Below are 10,587 nucleotides of genomic sequence, written 5' to 3'. Positions count from 1 at the left end.
TTTTTGATGCCGAATGGTATGGTAAAAGCAGAACATTTAATCTAATAGTCATCCTGGCAGGTGCTGTAAGAAGAGCCTTGGTCGTGTGTTTTCTGTGGATTTGATGCTGTCTGGGGTCTGTGATGTCACGACAAAACCAGCACTGGCTCTAACAAGGCAGTTAGTTTCACAACAACGGGACCACGCTGTAAAATCTCTTAGAGACTTCTTCTTCCTTCAAAAAGATACCTTGGAAGCAGGAGCGATTATTAATGTATGTCTTATATAGGGAAGGTACCGGATAATAAAACCACAAGGTAAAAGGCACCGATACTCAAACCTCCAAACTTTTCTTGCCTGTAGGGCTGCAGAGATGGGGCAGGGAGGCTGTGAGAGCAGAGCCCGTGTCTGTGCGAGCACAGCCCGTGTGTGTGAGAGCACAGCCCGAGTCTCCGCCGCCCGGAGCAGCGGGCACCGCGCCCGCCGGCAGCGCTCGCCCCCGGCTGCAGAGATGCTCGCAGGAGCCCCTCGCAGGAGATCCCGAGCTGGCAGCCCTGCCTTGCACAAGCTGGCCTCCGATTGGGTGCTCCCAGCGACTGATTGCAAATGCTGATGCCGCTCCTGTGATCCTTTCCACTTGGAGGAGAAATCTCCTATCCCCACCCCCAAGCCCACCTCTGGGATGTAAGTAATGGTGAGGAGATGAAGATGAAAACAGTGACTGGAAATCCAGCAGTCTGGTTTAGCTGCAGTGTTCTGTAGGAGTCGTCTTCAGACTTCTTACCTTTGGTTTTTCGGCACAAACTGCTCGCAGGTTTTCGGAGGCTGTGAAAGGACTTACCCTTTGTGTGTTAGTGATTTCTGTGTACCATCATATTACCTTGCTTTTACCCTGGACAGCTGTGTTCAGAGCTTCATGTGGAAATCTTTCTATTGAAGAGAGATAAAAAGGATCCTTAATCTGATTCTCTTTGGATCTTTCTATTTTTATGGTAAGTGCCAGCATATATTGGCTGAGCGTAGCTTCTTTGCTGCAGTGCTCGTGCTCTCTCCCTCTCTCCCTCTCCCTCCCCCTTCCCCATCTGTTTTTCTCCCCCGTAGTCTTAGAAAAGCCTCGTGACCTTCATTTAATATCTCCTCGTAATTTTCAGCATCTTCACAGCAGATACTGGCTAAGTAAAAAACAAGTTTTCTCTTTATTTTGTGCTTTCCCTGCTCTGACCCAGAGCTGTGAAGTACTGACTGCAAGCTGAGTCCTGCCTCTTTGTCCTTGAAACGGGAGGCTCGAGCATTGCTCCCAATTGCCTGTGCCAGCAGCGGGGTACAGTGCTGGGGAGCTGGGATAGGGGTTGGGTAAGGGTGTCTGATTCCTTCCTCCAGGTCTGTACCCTTGCACCCTGCTTGACCAGCCACCTAGAAAACTCTGAATCCCCTGAGTGTTCAAGTGTGAGCATCCATGTGGTTTGAGCTGGTGTTTTCTGTCAGATGGGCTCTTTCAGCATTTTCAATATAAGCCTATGTCATCAGGTGTTTTTAGGTAAGGACATTTTGCATCTTACAAGTGCAGACCAGCCAGGACAAGAAGTTACAGAATAGGCAACCTAATAACCCTCACCCCCATCTAGTCCTTACAGTTGCAAATTCTTAGCTTTTTGAAGTGCTTTTACATCTCTGCAGTAGGAAAAAAAAGTGTTCTTAAATGACTGAAAATCTGTTCTGGCTTAATTTGTGCTCTAAGCTATTTTAACAGCTTATTTTATAAATAGGAAAGGTTGTTATTTAGACCACAATAAACTGTGCCCTTAGTTTTGGGTTGTTTGTTTTCTTTTCTAGTTTGTTTAATGAGATTTAAAGTAAGTATAGAGTTTCTGGTAGAGTGATATTTTCATTTGCTTTTGGTATGAGAGAACTACAAAAGTATTTCTTTTAACTTAAATGTGTTTCATGCTGGGATTCATTATGTGGATTGACTATGCATAGCCCTTACAGACTGCAGGAATAATAAAGACTCTGCTACATCTTCAAAGGTCCACTGGAGGCATAGATATAACACTGGCTCAAACTTGTCACAGGGTGGTCTGACTTCAAGCAGAGCAAAGAGGAGACGTGTTTATACCTTTGTTTTACTCAGGTAGGATAGGAATAAAGCTTTTATTCTGTCTGTGCACTGCCTTTTCTGGATTTAACAAGAGATATGCTGGTGTCTGGGAATTTTTTTTCTTTGTTTAATGTAGCTTGCATTGAGCCTTAATAAAACAATTTTGTTCCTGATTTATCCTGTAATTCAGAGAGTTTTGCTTCACATGAGCTGATTAGTTGAACAGAGTGTTTTTTTTCTTTTCCCTCCCTAGTCAGTAGAAACTTTAGAACAGTGATTTTTTTCAATACTCTTAATGTTTTTTCTGTATTTGGGTGTAATGTTGTGTTGACAGACATGTGTGTGTATGGTGGGGGAGGGAAGCCCAGTTTAGACAGAGGCTCTGGAGGGAGGAGGAGGTTGCCCAGATCTGCAGGTAGAGGACTCCATGGTGCAGTCAGGTCCCTGCTGCACTGCCCCCAGAGCCAGCAGGAATGGACAGCACGTAGGTCTCAGTGGTCTGAGCCACCTCCCCCATCAGATCTTGTGTTCTGGCATCATGTAGAACCCACTGGTGCAGCTGACCCTGAGCCTGGTTTCCCTTCTCACTGATGCAAGTGAAGGCAAACCTCCTACTCTGGTAGGGAACAGGACAATTTTGGTAATTGTGCAGCTCAAGGAAATGCCTAAAAACATTTACATCTAGAGCAGCCTGTCTACCACAGACAGGCTTTGGCACTATGGCTGGTCCATGTGCTACCTAACTCTTATATCAGCAATGAAGGTGCCTGAGTTTGTTCTCTTCCAGTTTCAGAGAGTGCTGACACAATGACAGCAGCAAAGAAACTTTTTGCTGTGGAAGATACCAGGGCTCTGGTAGCACACACACAGAAGCAGTCCTGAGACCCTGCACAACCTGCAGGTTGTGATACTGCCTTGGAGGAATTAGGCTTAGGCTTCCCTTGATTAAATTAAATAAAGTAATTTGGTGCATGCATTTGAACTTGGAGATTTTTGCCATTTTTTTCCCATATAAAATTATTGTAAACTTAAAAACCAAGAGGTTTTGCAAAACACATGCACCACTTAAAATATCCTGAAGATCTCACAGTTAATTGCTGAACTGCATGCTATTATTTTTTAACATATTATTGTAAGTTCAGATATTCATATGCCCTAAAATAATCTACCTAACAATTAATCAGAAATGTGGTTGTCACTCAAAAATTACTAATGTTTAGTAAAATTATCTTGTAAAAGCTAATTTTTAACATAAGTGCATAATCATATCTCTTCCAATAAAAGTTTAAAAACCAAAGTACATAATGTGGTTTTTTAATAACCTTGAGGCAAAAGGAAGAGAGGAAAATGATCCTGAAGTATTTTCTCCAGTTTAAACTACATGAGCTTGCAATGGGATGTTTGCATTTGGAACCTAACATCTGTGTATTGCAACAGAGAAGTCTATGCATCTAAAAAACTTGCCTGCACATCTTGTTGCAGGCTTAAGGCTTGAAAAATAAAGGTGTAATCCTCTGTAATAATCTTGAGAGGTATAGAGAAGAGAGAAATTCCCCAAAATACATGAAATTCAAGTAGGTAGATGTGCTGTTCATTTCTTGGGAATTCTGTGAATGCTCTAATAGGGAATGCATGCTTAGTACTTCCTTGTTTCACAGCATGGTGTCATGTTAATTCCTTTGCAGGGTGGCTGAAGACTGCATAGAAAACAACTGCAGGGAAAGAAAAAAAAAAAAAAAGCTCTGTTCCCTAGCCAGCCAAAATCAGCCAATGGTCTGATGAAGTCATTGCATTTTTTTTTCTTGTGTATGATCAATATGCATTCTTCACTCCACTTGTCTATTGAAACAAGTTTTTAAAAGCTTTTTTCTCCACAAATATTCAAAAATATACATTTATGTTGGGAATATAAATGGGTATGTTTTTACAGAAAGCTCATTTATCCATACTGCTTCAGTAATTTTATGCTTTCCATCTGCTCATATCCTTTCTGAGAAAACCTATGCATACAGCTATTGATTATCACGGGCTGAAGGATTCAGGCAGTGAATTAGCCATGCTCCAACTTCCCCCTCTGCCCCAGACTGGAAAGTAATACTGAGATATGCATGTTGCAGAGCTGAAGTCATCAGTATGAGGCAGCACTCTGGCTAGGGATTTTTTTTCATGCTGTATCAGTTATGCTTTTACCTGGCTGTTTCTGACACACTAATAAGCCCACATGAATAATCAAAAGCCAATTGCACCTTCTAGGCTTTCTCCCTTATTCATAGAGCTAACTTTTAAGATGTTCTGGACACATTACACCATTTAGTCTGCAGATTTTGTCCAGGATGATTTCAAGGACTTTGTAACTCTAATGTTGCAGGTATTACAAACCTGTCTCTGTATGTTTTGCAGCTTTAACAGGTGAGCTCTCCACAGTGCAGTTGCTACTTCTACAGCTCATGGATGTCTGGAAATCCTGTGTGTGAACAGTGTGCTGCATAATCTGTCAGAAGTTTAGAGCTTTGGGGAGCACTAGGCAGGGTGTGTGTGTGCTACGTGCCTTCTGTGTGTGTGTGTGGAGGGATTAGCTTCAGTCACTGCTGTGTGTGTCCTGTGTCTCCTGTGCATGTCCTGCCTTCTGAATGAATGCTTGCATCCTGTGCCTGTCACATCTCAGGAGGGGATTGCATTTTCTGCTTTTGTACAAGTGCTCTGTGTAGATCTGTCTGACTCTTCATGAAAATCGTGGTCTTTCACTTCATGTCATGCAGGTTTGTTCTTATGTAACTTCTGCATAGGGAACACTGGACAATAAACTGAGAGGTGTTCTGTGTGTTACAGAACTTTCTCCTGCACAGCAGAAGTCACAATTATGTTATTCCAGACTCAATCTGGTAACAATGGAGCAGCACTAGGCCTGTTTGACTTGATCAACATTAAGTGTTCACATTCTGGTAATGTGATATTGTTTTAGAATCAAGAACAACTCATTGTATAACGTAAGGAGAAATAACAGTTTTGTTAGGAGTTATGGGTTAGCTCTTCAGTATTCAGTAGAAGGGATCTTGGCACTGGAGCAGGCAATGCAAGTGTTTTAATCTTTGTGAATAACAATGAGCAGGAGGAATATCACTGAAGCTGCAATTAGATACCCAAATAAGGGAGCTAATGGTGCACAGCTCTCTGCATATGCATGGATTTTACTCTAGGAAAGCATAAATCTGAGAGGATGTTTTCAGAAAAGCCTCATATTTCTGAGAGCTGTATGTAGATACTAATAATGCTGCAGGACCAATCCTTAAGAAAAGTTTCCCTTTATGACCTCAGGAGGAGTTACAGCAGTCCCACCTCCAAATGGGACTCCACATTCAGCTCTGACAGAAGACAGTTCCCACCAAATGGTGAACTTTGGAAATCTCTGGGTTTATGTTCAGATTCAGCATTTGCAATCTGATTGTCCCAAGGGCGGCTTGCTATCCAAGAATTTTGGACAGCTTGGGTCCCTCAATAGCCTATACTACCATAGATTAGTATTTTTTTAAAGATAAACAAACTAAATCTTCTGAATGCATTTTCTGGACATAAGTGAGTTCTAAGATTCTAGGATTATGTAAGTATTGATGATGATCATAGGAGATGAAATTCTCATGCTCTCTACAGAGGTAAAATACCAAAAGTTTGCACTTCCAGGGGATGTTTGGAAATATGTCTAAAAGAGATGTCCTAATCTTCTTAGAAAATGCTTGCTGTTTAATATGAAGCTAGGAGGAGTAGGCTTCTATATAATTTATCTATAGGACTTATGTCACTAGTGCTGGAGATTTTTAAAAGAAAGCCCACATCAAAACAGCTTTTCTACCTCTGTCCATTTGGTCTTGTTGCACACCCCTGCACTATTGACCCTAATTTCTTATTTCATGTAGTGCTTACAGCCTTCTAATACAGAAAAATTTTTCTGCCTTCCTTCACTTTTGAATGAGGAAGTTAATTAACAAAATCCCTTGAGAAGAGAAAGACAGACTCTCCTCTGAAAGTTCACTGTATGGAAAACCTGGTGATTCGCTGGCTTGGTGATTAGCTGCTTTGGATCAGCAGGAGATATATTCCCATTTCAGATTATTTTCTTTGAAGAAACTGGTTTTCACTAAAATTAAGCATAATACTTTATACATGATGTATTAGACCACCAGAGACTTTTTCTAAATGGGCTTGATGCTCCTTAGGAAACCACTCCCTGTAAAATGCCAATTAAAATCCAGAATTTTGTGAAGTCCATTGGTATTTGTCCATGGATCCTGGTTGACATACAACCTCTCTACATGTTGTTCATCTATCCCCTATTCATCTATCTATTAAATTATTTTCTTGTTTGTGCTCTGTGTCACTCCACTGTTTTCCCTTGGTATGTATTTTTTTTCCTTTTTACATATTGATTTGTCTTCACATTTTTCTTAGTTTTGACTTTCTTTTGTATTTGGGGAGGGGGGCAGGGTTATAACCATACTAGTTGCCATCCTATGCTGAGTTTCATCTAGGCAGAACACTGCTCTGATTCAGTGCCTAGGGAAAAGCAAATATTCTTCTTTCTAAAGACAGTGCTTTCCAAGAGCTTGGTCTGCAGTCCCAATAAATGGTGAAGCATGCATAGAAAAATGGAAAAAAAGAGGCAACAACAAACAGGTGTGGCAGGACAAAAGGGCTAGAACTTGAGAGTCAAGTAAAATGTCAGCCTTGTTAACATGAATACTCTTTTCCTTAATCTAGCAGGAAAATAATATATTTTCTAGCTGTGGAATCTAAGATCACAGAACCATAGCAAAGAGGAATTAAGCAGGTGATACTGGTCTGAGTTATTTCAACCTTTGCAGTTTCATGCAGGCAACGCTGTTTTGGTTTATGTTTAGTGTTTTTGATGCTATTGCCATAAAATTTCTTTATTTTAGATGAGGGGGAGAAAATTAATTAAGTTGAATGCTGCTCTGCCCTCAGGAGAAGGAAAAGTATTACCTCTTCTAAATTCTTGTTCTTCTTTGTTCCCAGAGAAACATCTGCAGCATTTGATTTTCTAGCCTATGTCATTTAAATAAACTCTTCCAGACTGGTGAAAATACCTGATCTCATTTAAATTAAATGTAAGGTAGTCAAGTTTCTACTCACAGACTTATTTTTGTTTTGAAAGATGCTGAGTGTTGCTAATAGCTGTTCTATTCTCTGCCTCTTTATGATAACCACCAGATGAGCCTAAACATAAGAAATTCTTTTCTAACTGATCACACTGAAATTGCTGTTGAGCCACAGACAGAATTTCCCTATTTTCCTTTACAATTTAATATTTGTGATTTGGATTTAAGAAGTGCCTTGGCAAATGATTGGATAACCTTCTACTTCAGCATGCTTCATGAAGTTTACTTAGTTTATATTTCTAATAGACTAATATATAGACTACTATATAGACTAATATATAGACTCTGAAGTGTTCAGATTAATATATTGTGGTACAATTCTGATGAAACATACAAGCTTCCATCAGTACTCAGTGTCCCATGATGACATTGTTACTGCAACTTCTCATTGCACTATTGTCACCTGGAACAGTTCTGCAAACATTCTTATGTAAGAAAAATACTACTTTATTTTCCTTTTTTACCAAAAAAACGAACATGACTCAATTGTTTTGTGATTATACATTATGTTAATATACCACAACTCTTGTGACAAAATTTTGGTCTAAATTATCCTGTTGCTTCCTGTAAAGCTCAGTCACATCAGCACTCAGGAGAACTCTCTTTCTGAGGGTTTAATTCTGCCTCTTATATTTCAGCTTATATGTCTGATTTTTTTTCTTACAATTCTGCATTTTGTGCTTCTGCTTCTTGCTGGACCTTCTGTCCTTTGTCTCTCTTCCAAGCTCTGCTCCACTCCCCCTCCAGCATTTCTCTGTCTGCTCCTTCTGTTCTTTACCTGCTCCTCAAGACTGTGTCCAGGTGTCTCACTCACATTCTGGTGTTTGTTTTTTTCTTGAAGTTTTGAGCCTTAATGAACATATGAACTCAGACCACCGAGTTGTGCTGCTTCAGTGCTTGTTGTGCAGGTCACCATTCTTTGCAACAGCAACCAGAACTTTCTATGAGTTGTTTGTGAAACAATGCAGTGGGTGTTAAAGGTGACATTGCAATGCAGAAGTGAGGGCTCAGATTTCAATATGATTAAGCCATTTCCTTTCCTTAAGATACACTGCTCGAATTGAAATTTAATATATGTTGCAGTGAGGAGGGATAATAGGACTGTGCTTGTCCTGATTCTCCTTGTGTGAGGTTGGTTGCTAAAGGGTATCACCTCTGCTTGTAAGCTGAGAAGGGAAATAGGTTCAGGACATGTACTTCCTTTCAGTTCCAAGAGGGGTATAAGGAGGAAAGGAAAGATGTGGATGTGGCACATGTCCACTGGTGATTTTTGTTTGTTTTTCACTTTTGGGGGTTTTTGTTTGGTTGGGGTTTTTTTGTTTGTTTTTGGGATTTTTGTTTTTGTTTGTTTTTTTGTTTTGTTCGTAATTTTTTTTTACATATTGCTTCAGGATCAGGTTGTGATGAAAGAAACTCTGCATCTGGGAATTTCTATGTGCATTCAGCTATCATGTGATAGCACAGCAATTACTGCATAGGAACTTGTTCATTGTTGAAGACTTAAGTGTTTCACTCAAGATCACACAGAAATATCTGTCTTGGTTCAACCCAGGACTCTTGAAACCTGTGCAGTACCCTGTTCATGCCAGGCCAGCCTGTTTTCCCCGAGTGACAATATAGGGGAAGTGAAAATTTTAATATTAACAGATAATTCTAAATAAGCTACATTCAAATATACATGGTAAAGAGCATCTTTTAATCTTCTAGTTTCTAAAACAAGCAAGGCCTCTGAGAATTTTTTTAAAAATAAAAGTTGTTTGTTTTTTTTTTTTTGAAAACAAAAGAGTTTTTTAAAGATAAAGTCATATTATTACAAAATGTGGAGAAATATTTAGGATATTTGCCAGGTAACTTTGATAACATTGCATCTTGTCACTGCCTATCTAAAAATTCCAGTTGTTTGTTTCCAGGGCATCCCATGATGCCTGGTCAGTTTTTGATGTGCTCTGATTGCAGTGCACTCCAGGCTAAGTAACTTGCAATTGGTGTGTTTCTCTTTCACTGCTGTCAAACATATGTTGTCTTTGCTGAATGGAGTCCAGGGGAAAACATGTTCTGAGGCCACACTGTTAGCACTTACATCCTCTGAACTGCACTTTTAGAAACATCTGTCAATCAGTTCTAAACCTTGAGTGTGGCTTTGTGAGAACTTCCTTGCACTCTTGGATACTAGTTCTGTCAGTTTTATTTTCCTGAATACCGTGGGAGGAGGCAGCTTTGAGCATTTAAGAATTGTTAAATGCTGGAATATTGGTTGGCTATATTTATGTGATATCCTGGAGACTTTAGTCATATGGTCACATGCAATTGTTTTCCTTGAATTATCTTTGTTTCTTTTTATTTTCCTAGTGAAATATTTCATTCTGTCTGTGATCCAAACCAGGCTTTGAACAAAAACCAAAACAAATATTTCCTGATATTTGTATTTTTATTGCAATCACCACAACTTCTGCTGATGTCTAGATGGCAAATAATTTTCCTTCATGGAAATGATGATGTAAGAAGATATTATTTCTGTTCTTCAGCTATTCTTATTACTTCATAAATAAAGAGCTGAGGTTTGTGAAATGCTCATTAGCTTAGGTCCTGAATGTGAAACATCAAGGGCATGATTTTTTCCATGTCTTTATCCCGTTCTATATAATCAAAATGAGGTTTCAGTGGATGCTGACTGTAGCTGTGAGTACCATGACTTTGGTGTTGTCTGCTGGGTGCTTGGACAGTGACATACCCCCTCTGAAGTCACTTCCTTGGCAGCATAGAAAGCAGAGGAGGGTATGCAGTTGAGTACCTCAAATTAAAACCCAAATTCTTTGATCCTGAGACCAACCTTTGTTTTCATTCAGTTTCCATGTGTGTTTCTACATAGCTTTTCCTGTGCACAGAGACTGGGCAGAGGCCAGGTGGAGCTGATGCTTATCACAGAAGTGTCCATCCTAAGTGCACACTGAGGATAAAAATTTCTATGTGGTCTGAAATTTAAATCCAAATCATGTTGCATAAGCACAGAAGTGCTGAGTGTATTTCACAGATGCAGCCTTAATCCTGGCACTTCTTAGGCACTTGATACTGCAAACTCAACAGCCTTCTGATATAGTTGTATTATATGTCAACACCTAAACATTTTAAAAGACTTCATAAAATCCAGAATTTTCATCCTCTGATACTGAGAAAAATGTTGACTGTATATATAAGCTGTTTGAGAGCTTCAATTTTCTTCTTCCTTGTCTTGAGCATAGTGAGAGGTCAGTTTGGTGGCCATGGTTGACATTCCAGGGCTGGTAGAACTGTCAGAAGAGGGAAGTACACCTTTTGCTGCAAAGCTCCCTGTTGATGGCA

General features: G+C 39.9%; 1 protein-coding gene across 1 annotated transcript in view; it reads left to right on the top strand.

The window, feature by feature from the left end:
- Positions 1-514: 514 nt before the first annotated feature.
- The window catches only part of ANO4 (anoctamin 4), a 163,135-nt gene continuing 153,062 nt past the window's right edge, over positions 515-10,587 (top strand). Inside the window, 1 exon segment of the mRNA XM_056516371.1 lies at positions 515-971. The gene's annotated coding sequence lies outside the window, so the exon portion shown is untranslated.

Source organism: Oenanthe melanoleuca, chromosome 1A (genome assembly GCF_029582105.1).
Source record: "Oenanthe melanoleuca isolate GR-GAL-2019-014 chromosome 1A, OMel1.0, whole genome shotgun sequence".
NCBI lineage: Eukaryota > Metazoa > Chordata > Aves > Passeriformes > Muscicapidae > Oenanthe > Oenanthe melanoleuca.
Note: the sequence above shows the minus strand (reverse complement) of the source record. Positions and strands in the feature narration are given on the sequence as shown.